This window comes from Rhea americana, unplaced genomic scaffold (assembly GCF_003343005.1).
Source record: "Rhea americana isolate MKP2758 unplaced genomic scaffold, rheAme1 scaffold_24, whole genome shotgun sequence".
Classification (NCBI taxonomy): Eukaryota; Metazoa; Chordata; class Aves; order Rheiformes; family Rheidae; genus Rhea; species Rhea americana.
In genome coordinates this window covers 3678300-3692714 of record NW_028186357.1, presented here as the reverse complement: position 1 = coordinate 3692714, position 14415 = coordinate 3678300, and the positions used below count along the sequence as shown (strand labels likewise).

At 41.1% G+C, this 14415-nt stretch overlaps 1 long non-coding RNA gene across 1 annotated transcript in view; it reads right to left on the bottom strand.

The window, feature by feature from the left end:
* LOC146595068 (uncharacterized) overlaps positions 1 to 14415 on the bottom strand; it is a 558681-nt gene that overhangs the window by 96086 nt on the left and 448180 nt on the right. The window contains exon 10 of the long non-coding RNA XR_014896018.1: positions 9217 to 9334. This is a non-coding gene — a long non-coding RNA (uncharacterized LOC146595068). The remainder of the gene's footprint in view (positions 1 to 9216; positions 9335 to 14415) is intronic.

Genomic DNA, 14415 nt, shown 5'->3' with positions numbered 1-14415 from the left:
TAATCCAGCATCTGAAACCTTCAGAACAAAAGCTTTCCTCTGATAGAAAGATCAGTGTTTTCCAGCTTCCCCCATCCAGAGATTCCTCTCCTACATCACAGCATAACAAACTCGCCCTAAGAGGGTTCTTATTCAGACAGGCTGCTGCATTTATGCTACAGAGGTTTTTGTTACATATAGACGAGATTATGTATTTTCCCTCATGGAGCTAGATGGTATCTCAAGGACACACCTCAAAGAAAAAAGAGGGAGGAAGCTGTTCTCCAGCCCAGGAAAGCTCAAGAACAATTCTTCCCTATTTCTGTTTTGCTCCAATACCAACAGCAAATACTCACACGCCCCCGCTCCTATGTGGACTCGGTCATGCTGGGGTGGTGCAATAGTTGGTCTTTGTCTTTCTCCACCCACTAGTTTATGAGGCTAAGCCCGAAGGCTCCGTAACCACACAAGTGCTCGGCTCCCCCTCCCGCCTTTCCACGAGCTCGCTTTGCGAGCCACGGGCGAGCTGTGCTGCGTTCCTGGGTAGGGAGTCCGACCGGAGTTCAGGGGAGCTGTGAACATAACTTCCTGCACAGCGAGAATACAGGATACGCAGACAGAAAATGTTAAAACACAAACAAACAAACAAACAAACAATGAACGTGGAGAATAAATTGCAGATAGCAGAGGTGCATAATTTGTGGTCAGAAAGACTGAGTGCTAGTCGTTATTGAGTATCACCCATTTCTTTCCTCCAACCATATGTATGAAAGCCAGGAACAAATAATATTTTTATAATCAGGGAGGAGGTTTTCTTTTTTAAATTAGATTATGTTAGAAAATAATCTGGGAAGACTGAGCAAGATTGTACCTATACAGAGAAATAATTATACGGCCAAGTGAATCATTAATCCAAATATAACATAAATTTACAGCAAACAAAAGCCAGACATATTGAGAGTGAATTGTTTACATAAAAAGAGTTACATATTAAAATGTATGTATAATTGTAACCTTCTGTTAACATTCTCTTGAAGAGAAGAAACACCAGTTCTAGGCTTTATAATGATGTGTCCTAACCACGCTCAGTGAAGAGCTCTGTATGCAACAAGAGCAGCATATACAGGAGGGATTCTCATAGGAAAAAAAAAGAAAAGAAAAAAGAAAAACACCCTGCTACTATTAAAGTGTTCAGCAGAAATTACTCCATCTTCATTTGTCTGTATCAAAGGAACTCATTGTCATCTCTGGAGACAAACTTGGGGGGAAGAAAATATGCTTCATTGAAAGCGCGACATATGATTTAATCTGATCTCACCAGAATTTCATTCTAGCCCAAGAAGGTTGCCCTGGTGACATCACACTTTGCACCGTGTCCTCGGCGCACAGGCCCCCATTGTACGCTCCAGAAGGGCCTCGGCCGGCAGCGAGGGACGGGAAAGCGCACGCATTTTGGATGACTGATCGGGGAGAGCAGGCAAACGCACCTTCCCTCCCCGCTCGGGAGGGGGCTTGGCCTCCGCTTACACGGACGGTTCCACTTCCGCTAGAAGAGCATCAAAACCAAAAGCAAAGCCCCACATTTGCACCAGGCTCCTTTCCCAAAGCTTTGCAAAGAACCTGACAGAGTAACTATGCTGTCTTCTACTGTTTCACCAATTCAGCCACCATAAACACCTTCTCAAAGCAGTACAGGAAGCAAAGAAATCAGATTTCAGACTGCCTTCCCAGTAAGAAACGAATTAGAAGAGCCTTCTTGTCACTCATTAAACTGGGGTAACAGGGGGATGGACATAAGAACAGAGAGAGAATAAGGATTTACCCAAACRACGTGCCCTGACTTAGCTGTCACACCGCAGGCTGGTGGGGTCTCCTACCAGCGCATAGTAGTAAGTGCCAGAGCTCTGCTCCACCAAGCACCCCCAAACGAGACTCGTATGCATCTGCTGCTCGCTCCAGGCTCACGCAAACCCAGCAATACAACCCAGCAACCAACTGCTTTCTCTTTCCTGTAAAGACTCCCTCTTTCAGTCAAARGGAAAACACTTACTTACCCTCCTAAAACAACCTTACCAAACCCCATCTTTTTTCTTTTGCTCCTCCTGAGCTGAAACTTGATTAAGTCTGACAAAYGGGAGCCAGGCCTTGGGCTGATAGCCAGCACCTGGGCTTTGTTTGAGCCCAGCCCCAGCAGCTCTTCACAGCCCGCTTGCAAGACGGGGTAAATGCCAGCACGCACCTCCATAGCTCCACTTTGCTGTTACACACCAGTGTGCTGCACAATGTGTGCCCAAGGGTTATATGTTACATAAACTCCATGATTCTAATAAGAGCTCTTACGGCAGCATTTGGATGTCACAAACTGGAAACAGAGTAACGCAGAAGGAAGACAGGCAGAGACCTTATTCATAAAAACTCCAACTCCATTGCACCTGCCCAATACAAATCACAAAGCTACTGCAAGCTCTACCAGGAAAACAACAGAAGCCCCACCAACACAACACCGGCATGTAGCACATGTATGCACATCTCAATACCTTCCATCCCACTGAACAAATAGGGGAGACTCAAAATCCCCCAAACTATGCAGAGCACTAGTTTCCCAGCACAGAAGAACTGAGWTTCTCTTACCCCGTTTCCTAGAGCCAGACGCAGGAAAGCTCCTCTGCCAAGTACTTTGGGCAACTGAGAGACTCACCCCTCAATTGAATGAAGACAATGAGAAAGTGAAGATTGACTTGCTTGTTATCACAAGATTCCCAGCTGCCTAGCACACACGTTGGGAGGATAATTTCAGAGGAGCTTTGTTGCAAGGGCCCTTCTTTTCCAATCAGTAGGCATCATCACAGCCGGATAAGAAGCTAACACAAATACTAGCATTCAAGTCATTACAGTGACATGTAATACTGCAATTTTCTGGGCTATTGATTATTGCTGTTCTGGCATTCCTACCCAAAACACTGAAGGAAATCAAGTGGAGAATAAAAAAAAAGGTGAATTTAGCATGCTGGTGAACTGGTTGAAATACCTTTGCTGAAAAAAACCTGCCTTGTCAAAATCATAAGTTTGGGTCAAAAGATAYGAATTTTGTGACAAAGGTTTTGCAGGTAGTTTAGGGATTTGTGCCTGGATCTCCAGCCTGTGAAATTAGTTCCTTTATCACCAAGCTATCAATTATGCTCCTTTAGGTTATACTTTGTTTAATTTTAGCACAATTTAATTCCTAGCTACATCACAACCAAATTTTTGAAATACCTCAAAAAAAAATGGTTTTGTGTCTCCAACCTTTCTTTAGTGTTCAAAAAGAGGGAAATAACTCTATCATAACCTCTATGAGGACTTTATTGGTAACATAAAATGATACATTTTGCTTTCAAGACTTTTCTTATCACAGTCTGSAGAAAGAGGATGTGAGTCAGAAGCTTTCTTCTCAGTTTCATTTGGTTCATTTATTCACTGGGTTTACTGAAACTTAAGTAGCTGTTAGAGTTAGAAGTCCCAAAGCACCTGTGTTCTTCAACACACAACTTAATTTCCAAAACAAATAATTGCAACTAAGTTTCTAAGTGTCACTCTTCCTGGGAGGATCTGATGCATATGCAAAAATGTAAAAACTCTAATCCCAGCGCTCCACTGAAGCTAACTGCACTTTCTGCTTCAGAGAGACGCGCACTCTTCCCAACAGCTCCTTAGCTCATGCAGTCATTTCTTCACCTGCACCACTTTTGGGTAATTTAATCCCAGCTAGGAGGTACTGTTAGACCACTGGTGTCACACCAGACCCCACGACAAAGCACTTCTGCACTGAACGGATCTACTTCACGTAAGGCTGAGATCTCTCAGATACCCTTTAGAGAAAGCTCTGCAACTGTAAAGATTAGGACTTCAAATTTTTAGGAATCAGCTGCTCCTCACTTCAGTTTTAATGCTGACCTCATTATACAGGGCCTCAATGCCACCGTGTGTAACAGTTTTGAGTTTGCTTGTTATGCGATGCCTACAACAATATTTATTTAGAAGTCATTTCAAATAAAATGTGTTGTTTTACTGTGCTAACATCAAAACCTAGTTTGCAGAACGTACTGTTTTAATTTCTATGATATACATACGCATATATTTATGTACGTGTTTGTGTGTATATATGTATATATACACATGCATATATAYGTGTACACACATGCACACTTACTCAAGAGAAAATGCAGTGCAGGGCCATTTGTCGTAACAACAAACAACCAGGACTGACTGTGGCTTGGGATCAAGTGAGATCCCATTTTCTCCCATCCAGACTATCAGCAGCTTAAGGGAAAGGTCYACCTCTTTCAACAGCTCCGTGGGTCCATACGGATTTTTACTGCTCCTTCTTGCAYGTGTAATGATGACTCAAAGGGGTGGAGTGATGATATAGTGGCCAYATGGTGATATATCAGTACTTTCTAAGACAGTACGGTTGTCTTAGATAATTCAAGATGCTTGCCAGAAGCTTTTTCTGTGCTTTTTGCCTGCAAGAGATCACTTCTGGCAAGCTAAGAAAAAGGTAAGGAAGTTTTCTTCAGGGCCAGTGTACCACTTGAGATACTGAGACAGTTCCAAACACAACCAAACCAGTCCACTTGTACGCCTGGAATGACTGTCTGTTCAACAGAACATCTAGTTTTTCCTTTTGTCTGATAAAAAATTGAATTAAAAAAATCAATATATACTAATGAATGATTTCAGTCATCTTAGCCATGATCAGGTCAGTACATCCAGAAGTAAATCAGTGAAAGTGTCCCTCTAACTTCCCTAATCTCCTCCTTCCCCTCATTCTTCGTTAAAAAGTGGAAACTGAACTTTTTAAMAGATCAGTAGATGAAAATCAACACCAATACTGAGTCATAACATGGAACACCATGCCAAGACATACTGAATAATATTGATTTGTCCAAAATATATGCTCATGACATCAAGCCCTTGAATTTTGAGCCATTTTTGCTTTGGGACTGTAAAATCCTTGCATTCTCTAAAATCCTTATACAGATGTTCATATTCTTCCTTCCTCTACATTTTTTTTCCGATCTGAAGGTCTGCATACACCCTCATACTGTATGGCAAGAGAAGAGTTATGATCTAGAAATAAYGTGAAGTCCTTAGTTCCTTCCTTCGGTGAAGATGTGGGAATATAAACTACTTGGTGAATAATATTAATCARTTTGGGAATTCTACTCATCATTCATCAGCACAGGAGAAGAAAATACTAGCTAGAAGAGCAGAAGATCCTCTCTTCCCTGTCTTGATTTGACCAGCGTAAAATGGTTGTCTACACTGCCTGTAGGGGTCCAGTTAAGCATGAGCCAGCATGGGAAATGTGAGGAGGTAGAGCTGAAGACCTGAATTAGAATAGCATAAATACTGTTGTCATATGTGCATATGACAAACTGAGTCTTCAGACATTTCCCTGAAGACTCAATTTTTTCTTTTGCCAAATATGAGCCCTTCTTGCACAATATAAAGATTTCCCAGCAGAGGTGGCCTGGGCAGCATCTTATTTCTTCATTGCCAGCAAGTATTTCTGAGAAAGACTAGAACGAAGCGTGCCAGAATCTGGAATTAGATACAAATTAATTGCATGTAATTACTCAAGAGCATCAAGTATCTTTGGGGGATTTTACACTTATTGTTATTGTAATGATGTACAATTTGCAAATACAATTATTGTAAATTACTCTATTGATAACTTCAACCTCCCTATTGTGTGCGATCACCTTGCCAGATTTCTTGTGGTCTCTGGAAACAGGGTTTCTTTAACCATGATGAAGACACAAGGAGAGCTGAAAACTGACTGCTGTTCTCACAGTGCCTTTCTGTTACTCAGAAGCGGGGAATTAGTAAATTATTAGCTTTTGATTAAATTAAAATGGAACATCTAAGAGGTCAAAGTCATAAACTAACTTTATTTTTGCCTTTCACCAAAAGCCCACTACTAATAAATCACTAACACTTAGTTTCCAGAATAGTTTAGGCAATGCTAAATATTAGCCATGTTACCTCTTTGATTATATATCTGATTTTTTAATTTTCTATCCACTTGGGTTATCATTTCATGCAATCTTGGACCACCAATGATCTCACAGGGAGGTGCTGAGAAGCCAAATAAAATGATGCAAAAAAGCCCTTCAGAAGCCAGTTCTTAAGTAAAATATGAAGATCTGTTAACATTTTTCTTCTTAAACTGGCTGCGGGGTGTAAGTAAGTATTGACATGCACAAATGGAGACAGAGGTCTGAAAAATCTCTTTTTTTCATGCACACAAAAATCTGTGTACAGCTGTTCGTGTATCCATTCAGCTACACTAACTGATGACCCTAGTTTGCACTTTCTGACCTCAGAAATTCACTTGGCACACTGTATCCTGATAATTTAGTGTATTCTTTGGTCAATAAAACCAAAGGAGAAGTATGGAAAAAAACTGTATCTCAGTTAGATGGGGGAAGGAAGATGCAAGAGAAACAAATTAAGAGGAAGATAAATGGGGAAAGGGAAACACCTAAATGGAAAATTCTTTCTCTCAGAGACTCTTCCCAGACAATATCCTCTTCCAGCCCCTTCCCTGTGCAGAGCTGCACATGCCCTTCCGCACAGCCTTTCCTCTTTATATTCACTTTCTTGCAAGCCAATCTTCCAGTTAAGCATTTTTCCCCTCTTATCCAGCTCCTCTTTTCCAAAAGGAATCCTTTTCCTCCCAGTATTTTGTTTTTACTTCCCAGCTTGGTTATTTTTCAGTATGGCTTAAACTGCAGGAAGGAAAATTCAGGTTAGATACCAGGGAAAACCTGTTTGCTGGTAGGGACAGCAGAAGCACSAGACAGATTGCCCAAGGAGGCTGTGGAGGTTCCATCCTTGGACGGTTTAAAGGATGAACTCCACAGACATGCTGGTCTTGCCTTGGGGCAAGGGGGTGGACAAGATGACCCCTTCAGACCTCTTCCAGCCTTACATTTCTGTGATACCTCTCACCTGTCTAGGCTCTGAGTGCAAATGGCTCACAATTTAAARCCAGAGTATCTCACTGCTTAATTATAACTTACAGCAGAGACTATTTTTCCAGGGTCACTGTGCTTACATCCAGAAAGGTGCTGACACAGGCGCACACAAACACATGCAGTGTTGTAAGAGGTGCGCTCATCATTTATTTATGAAGTTTATAATCTGACACTTAAAAAAAATGATCCTAACAGGCTCCAGCATTCCGCAGTTGTTGAAATGTCACCTTTCAGATACAGATATTGATTTACAGTTTGAGACCAAGTACATTGTATTCTGTACTAACAAGCCGGTAGAGCTCTACCTAAAATTTCGCAGTGAAGGAGAAGGCTAAGTCAGGTTTGGTGTCATTTATCAGACAGCACCGCATTTTGTGGGTGCTTTTTTAACATCAGGGTTCAGTCAGGGAGCCTGTAGACATGAGCCTGTTCTGCCTGGGCAACCGGACTCCAGTGTCACAGTGGAGAGAGACAGGTTAACTGAAAAGATCGTGGTAGATTGTATTTAGAGTCAAGAGTGCTACAGTCAGGCTTTCTGAAGGAGGCAGGTGCGGAGAGACTCACGAACAACAAAGTCTAAGGGGATCCTGGTCCCTTGGAGGGGTCTTGGGTGCTTCTCTGGCCCATCAAGAAACCATTTAAACCTCCAGTCCCTTCACAGCTTTACTGAGGTCTCAGGACAACAGATTCTGCCACTGGTTGATAGTTCCTCAAATACAGCGTCATTTCGCACCATTTAGCATGCTGACCTTTTCAACATAATCGCCCAAAGTGGGATAACCCAACTGGAATCCGTGCTCTCTGAAATGCTAAAGATCGGACTGTCAGATCCCAGGAGAACGTATAACCTGGCATGCAGGGAACGAGTCCAAAATGTCAGTGGCAGCGAGCTGACCACCAGGGAGGCAGCGAGAACAACGTGACAGCTATACGAAGCATAAGACTTCAAACAACCATTTTGCTTCATTTGCATGGAGCTGATTTCCAGATCAGAAGGCAAAACCTCARTTCCAGCAAAGCCAATGGCAAAATTCCTGCTGACACCACTGGGACCCGCAGAAAAGTTTTCAAGATTTAACATGAATGTAAACTTCCAAAAATGAAATCCCTAATGAAGAAATCTGTGTATTTTTCCTCACATTTCCATTGGTACTGAGCCAGGTACAACACATGACTACAGTTGCTGCTACTTTTTAAGCAAATTTATAGCTCTAGTAGTTTGTCTCGGGCACCRATCATTGTCTAAACCGCTCAGCTCACACAGCGAAGAGACCTTCCCTAATCTCACCAGCCTTTAAACACAGGATACAGCCTGGAACGGACTCTCCTTTCTGAGGGTCCTGGCYGAGGTGGGCTTACGGTGATTTTGACTGTGTTTTGTACAATGTTTTGGCCTGGGTATCTCACCTGTAAAGAGCTACGTATTCATTTGATAATGCTCACGGCTTCAGCATTATATAATGGCTAGTTTCTCTGCCTGTGCTTTCGCTAGTAGACAAACAGCATGTTATGAAGAACAGGTGCTTTTGGGATACGCAGACGGTACTAGCTGATTCTCTCAAAATGGCCTCTCTTCTACGTCTCTAGCTYGGCTAAATGTTTTACTTAAAAATAATAGATTTCCTTTAGGTGCCTTGGTCCAAATTTTTTCCTCYTACTTATTTAAAGGAATGATTGCTTGGTGTCCAGATGTTATTTGCCAAAAWGTAAGCTGGAAAATACACTGGAATCTTTTTCTCATATTTCTAATCCAAAGCAATGACATTAACTTTGCTGTATCGTATCAAAGAACTTTCATTCAGGCTCTGTTTTTCAAAAGAGGTTTTAATATTTCACTTTCTGATCCCACGCTTCACTTATTTATTTATTGTGGTGCTTTGCGGTGGTGGTGGGTGCTCGATTGCACCAGTGGAAGCATGTGCAATCAAACCTGCAACGAGACAGTAGTCTCTGATTGTCATCAGCTGCAGCTCATTATTCTCTCAAGGATTCCTTGTGCCAATCGATGATAAACAATGTGTAATCACTTGCAATTGATTGCAAATCAGATTGCATAGACTGGCATGTGGAGTCCTTGAGGGAATAATGAGCCATGCCTTTTGCCCATCGCTGGGTCTGTAAGGCCCACATGCCATTATCYGAATGCTCTTCTCCTCCGCTTGCCTGAAATGCTAAGCATATGCTGCAGGATGTATCAGGTCAAGGTTGTACTTACATCTGGCACGCAAGTTTGTGGCCATTTGGTTTTTTTTGGTCTTGTCCCTCCTCATGGGTGCTCTGCACCTCCATTTTCCTGGTATGTTAGCCTCCGTGTAGCACTCCAGAGACAAAATCTGAGGGAGCGAGGGGAAATTCATGGTCCAGTCCATCGACAGTGCACTAAATATTTCTATTTTCCCTGTCAAAAATAGGATGAGTTCAAGTCCCCTTCAAAACAGCTCAGTTTTGAAGCAGTTGTTAAAAAATAACCTGGAGAAGTAGCAGAGAAATAAACCCCTACTGACCTGTCCMAAAGCCAAGCAAGGTAAGTGAGGAGTTCAGCTAGGCTTCGCTGTTTAGATTTACCTTCTAAAGGCATGTTAATCAGCTCTGCTCTATACCCCATTGGTGGCCTAGAAAGCCTCACAAAGTGGGGTGAAATTTCACCACAAAGTGGTGTAATTATGAAAAAAAATAATAAAAGATGGCAAATGTCATCAGTAGCTGCTTTCCGATTGATGACTGTGGCTGCCACCAAGCATAGCTGGTACTYGTCATTTACAGTGTTGGTAACTGAACAAAAATATTTTGATTTTAGAGACATTCTGTTTATCTAATTCCTAAATTCGATATTTATCAACCTTATTCCCAGCCGCTAAACAACAGAAGATCTCTGGGCCAAAAATATTTTGTTAATCAAAGAGGTTAGTGGTTCTTCCACTGAAAGAGTTCAGGACAGGCCATTCTCAATCACTTCTCCGTCTGGAGGTTTTGGTGTTTCAGGTCTAGGTGCATTGATCTTGTTCCAAGTAGTGCTTTTAAAGCAGGACATGAAATCCCATCTGATTCCCGCATGAAAAATATGAGCAGACAACAAATCTATGAAAAAATACTCATGGAATAGGTTGTTTAACTGAGCTGATTGGAGGGTTTTTTTTGACTGCCAGCAGAGTCTTGGCTTGATCTTTGTATTTAAATGAGAAAAGAATAGCATTAGCATTCACTGAATATTTTGATTGAGATAATCATCTCTATTGATAACATACTTCCTTTAAACATCTGTAAAGCAATCAATTGGGAACTGATGCAGTGCTTTAATCTTACTTTACAATCTGGTTCTTTCTAAGGAGTTGTAAAATCATAATGGAGAAAAAAGTTGACTTTCAGAGGTGAAGCTCTTCTAGTAAGTATTCCTTTTAAATATATTTTAATGTTTATTTTCTGAAGAAAGTTTTCATCAYAGTTGATGTAAACCAATGTAGCTCCACAGTATTTAATAAAATTAACTGACTTATCCAAATACCAGGGAGGTCAAGAAAAGAATTCCTCAATGAAAACTACACAGCTAATAATTAAAGAAATGCCTTGCCTTTGTAAATCATTTTTCAAGTATTTCATTAATAGTCATCAGGGTGTTAAAGTACAACTTCTTGAGGCTGCAGTATACCTTCCAGTTGCTCTTCTATAAGCATCACAACAGCTATCATTAAGCAGATAAAGCACAAACTATCTGTAGCAGACTTTCAGCAAAATATTATTCCCAGGAGAATTCCGCCTTCAAAAACCAAAAAGAGTCATATTTCAAGTCAACCAAAACTGGTATAGTAACTAAAGAAACAAGTATACAAGTTTGTTTTCTTCCCCTTCATAATCTGAGTTTACAAACAGAAGGATGTATGTCAGCTTTTAAGCACAGTCATCAAAGATCTGAAATATGTCAAAATTCTGCAGTATTTTAAAAGGTCGCATATTTGAATAGCTGGTTTAAGTTACCTATGTTAGGAGCAAATTCCCAGCAACTCACCTCTCAGACTTGGGAACATACTCTAAAAATATGTGAAGCTTTCGAAATATTAATACAAAACGTAAGCCAGAATGTTTTGGAAAGGCAGGAGCAATTTCTCAGCTGGTATGAGCCATCACATTGCTCTCATGGCCAGCAGCAATTTACACCATCAACATTAACTGCTTTTGAATGAGGCCCTTCCATCCCTTCCAAAACGAATTCTGCTGGTTGAATGGACACGTTCAACTCCAAGCAGCAATGGCCAAGGGCGAGGTTATGGCGTGGTATTCCCAGGTAAGGGGAGACCTAAGAGTCATTGCTACTGCTTGAGCTGGACAAACGACTTCATATTGGCTTTCTTATCTGTCTACAAACAGGACTTCTGATAAAGTGATACTGAAGTATCAGAGGTGTGGATGGTATGCTGATAGCTTCGCTATGCCCACGGTGTCTGGCGTAAGAGGAGCTGTGAAGTGGTGTAAATTAAGGGAGACAGCCACATAGCTTTATTTACACTGGAGCATTTGACAAATATCAGGCTTTTTTACAGGTTTCTCTTCTCTGAGTCAAAACATTGGCTAGTTTGGAAAAAGAGTGGGCATGGATGTTCTGCAAACTACCCGGTAAAWAATTACACTCAGGTTTGGATTAATTGCTTTTCCTTTCTGCAATGTGCTGACAAAAACATGCAATTGGTGAGCATCTGTGATGGGTGCTCATTTTTCTAGTTTTTGTCTCAGTGTAGGAAAAGGCAATTTAATTACTAGCGCCGAAATAGATAAAACAATTTGTTCCTGCTTTGACATTTATTAAGGATTTTTAAGCATTAAATAGCAAAACAAGAGTTACAGTTGTGGCTTTAGATAAATAATTCCAGCAACTGTGTAGAATGATGAAAATACTAAGGCAGGATTTATGTCTTCAGTGTGATAGTAAAGAATATACAAACTCTTACACTGACAAGTCTTCCCCTGTGTCTATATATTGTTTGCTGTGTTGAGCAACTYTTGTTATCTGGAGGTGAACAAACTGTGCACATTAGAGAACTGGACAAAACCGTCCAGACAAAAGAAACAAGATTGCTTTTAACCGATGTTAAAAATAAATATAACATAAAATAYAGAGTGGTGAGAATGATGTTCATGCCTGGAGATGGATTCAATTTAGGGTTAGCCTGGGTTTTGAGGTTCAAATGAGAGAGTTAATTGAGACAAGGATTGTGTTCAACTGCAGTGAAATCTGCAGGAATTTCAGACCCTCCTGGCCAAAACCTCCTAAGAATCACTGTTTTCATGAGATTATATGTATARTATATACAAATGGAAGCAGAACACATGTGCTCCTCCAGGCTTGGAAATGACTTAGAACCAAAAAAATGAGAGTTCAGATTTCAAAATCTAGCTTAGCTCATTCTTCCCTTATGTTAACAAATTCAAGAAAGAAAAATATATTAAAACATTATGAAAGTGTGAGAAAACAGATTTTAAACTTGAACCATGGAAAGATGATGGTTTTCTATCACTGGCCCCTGCCTGTGGCCTATTTAACTTGCTACTAGTATACATGGTCTTCTGTCAGTCCTAAATTGCTGAGCAATGTGATACATTGTTGGAAAGCACTTGGAAAACTTTCCTGACTAAAATGCAATTTAAAGATCTAGTCTTACAAAGAGCAGTACCTTAGCCCGCAGTGTATGAGAGAACCTTTCCTAGGACTTTTGAGCAGAAGCACCACTCTTTACTGTGTTATGCAAGTAGCTTAGAACATTTTTGAACCAAATCAAGTTAATTTTTAGCTTCTGCTCTGCAATTTTTCTGAAACATTTCCTTGAAGATGGAGATCCTGTTACACACTATGTATTACGGAAATTAATAAAGCTAATGAAATCAAGTGCTGTTGGTTCATATGTGATTCATCAGTCACACATCTCCTTTTAGCTAATTTGCACAGGTTTTGAACCTACTTCTCACTTACACAAAAGTCTCACTCCAGTAGTTTAAGAAGTCCTAGTATGAAAAAGAATCCATTTTGTGATGTACCATAAAATATCTAATAGCAATGAATGATYATAGTCACAAGAGCAATTTTGGCTGGAATTGCGCTAGTTCCCCAGGCCCAGGATTAACACCACTTTCTCTGTGTCTGAAGAACACAGCAATTGCCAGGATCCTACAACCAGCAGTGACTGAAACCAGATGTTTCAGCACAAGAAACCTCTCATTAGGCTCACAGGGAATAAGCTTGGAAAAACTGGTTTGCTTATTTGTTTGTTTGTTTTCTTTTTGAACAAAGAGGAGTGCAAATGCACCTGAGTGCAAATGTAAATTGAGCTTTTTGAGTTTCATGTTGATACAGCAAAACCTAAAGGAAATGACAAAAATACTCAGCCAACAACCCACCCTATTTAGTTTGTGGTTTAGGGTCTAAACTCCAACCCTTGAGGCTCACTGAAGGCAGATTCACTAGATATTCTGCCCTTTGGAAATTCTACGTTTTGTAGTAAAACTCCTGAATTAGTGAGGTCTGGTAGATCTCAAATTTTGTTCTGAAGGACTCACATGTGGCTACCTACATAGCCAGGTATTTAGTTTGTTTAAAATTGTGTTATTTTGATGTTAAGAAGTAAGAGATAAGTTAGAGCTCTAAACATACCACAAACATGTGTCTTCAAGTCGGACAGGTTTTTAAACAGTAGCAGTAAAGCAGAAGACCATGAAGCTTAGCTCTAGCAACGCCTCAAGTAAAAACACCACCCAAAAATAAGACGGTGGGTTGTTTGTGCTCTGGCTACGGATAAAAGAACCTACTTCAGAAATGAGGCGAAGCATCTCCGTTGAAGCAGTTTGCTTTGAAAGCTGAACGCTTTCCTGAGGCAGCCGTGGCATGGCCCATCCGTGCTGGACACTAGTAATGAATTAAGGGCCACCACTAGGCACGTAGTCACCGAGGCGAATAGCCAAACATTTTCAATCACGGACACGTACTTCAGTACTTCTCTCATGTCTTACGTTTATCTGGCCATCAATTTAACAATAAAGTTATTCTGGGGCTAGGGGAGACTGTTGAATTCCAGCCCTGGGCCATCCTAACGCCCAACGGCTCAGCCCACAAGTAGCCTCTGCCTCGRGAAGAGCAGTGCCAGGACAGTCTGCCTACAAGGACAAGTATTTAGGGCTAAGGAGCATGGAAGCAGCATGCCCCACACGCAGCCCTTGCTCCGACACGATGGGTGCAACCTGAGAGGAACGGACACGCGCGCGGCATCCCTGCCAACAGCAACACCTGCCTAACTTCAAGCAGGTCATTTCATCTGACCCACGCCATCTCTGTAGAACGGCTAAAGCAGATTCTTCTTGGAGGGATCAAGGTGAGCAAAGGTCCTTGAATAATCCAGACGTGTCTGAATTATGCTGAACCCAATGATAGCAY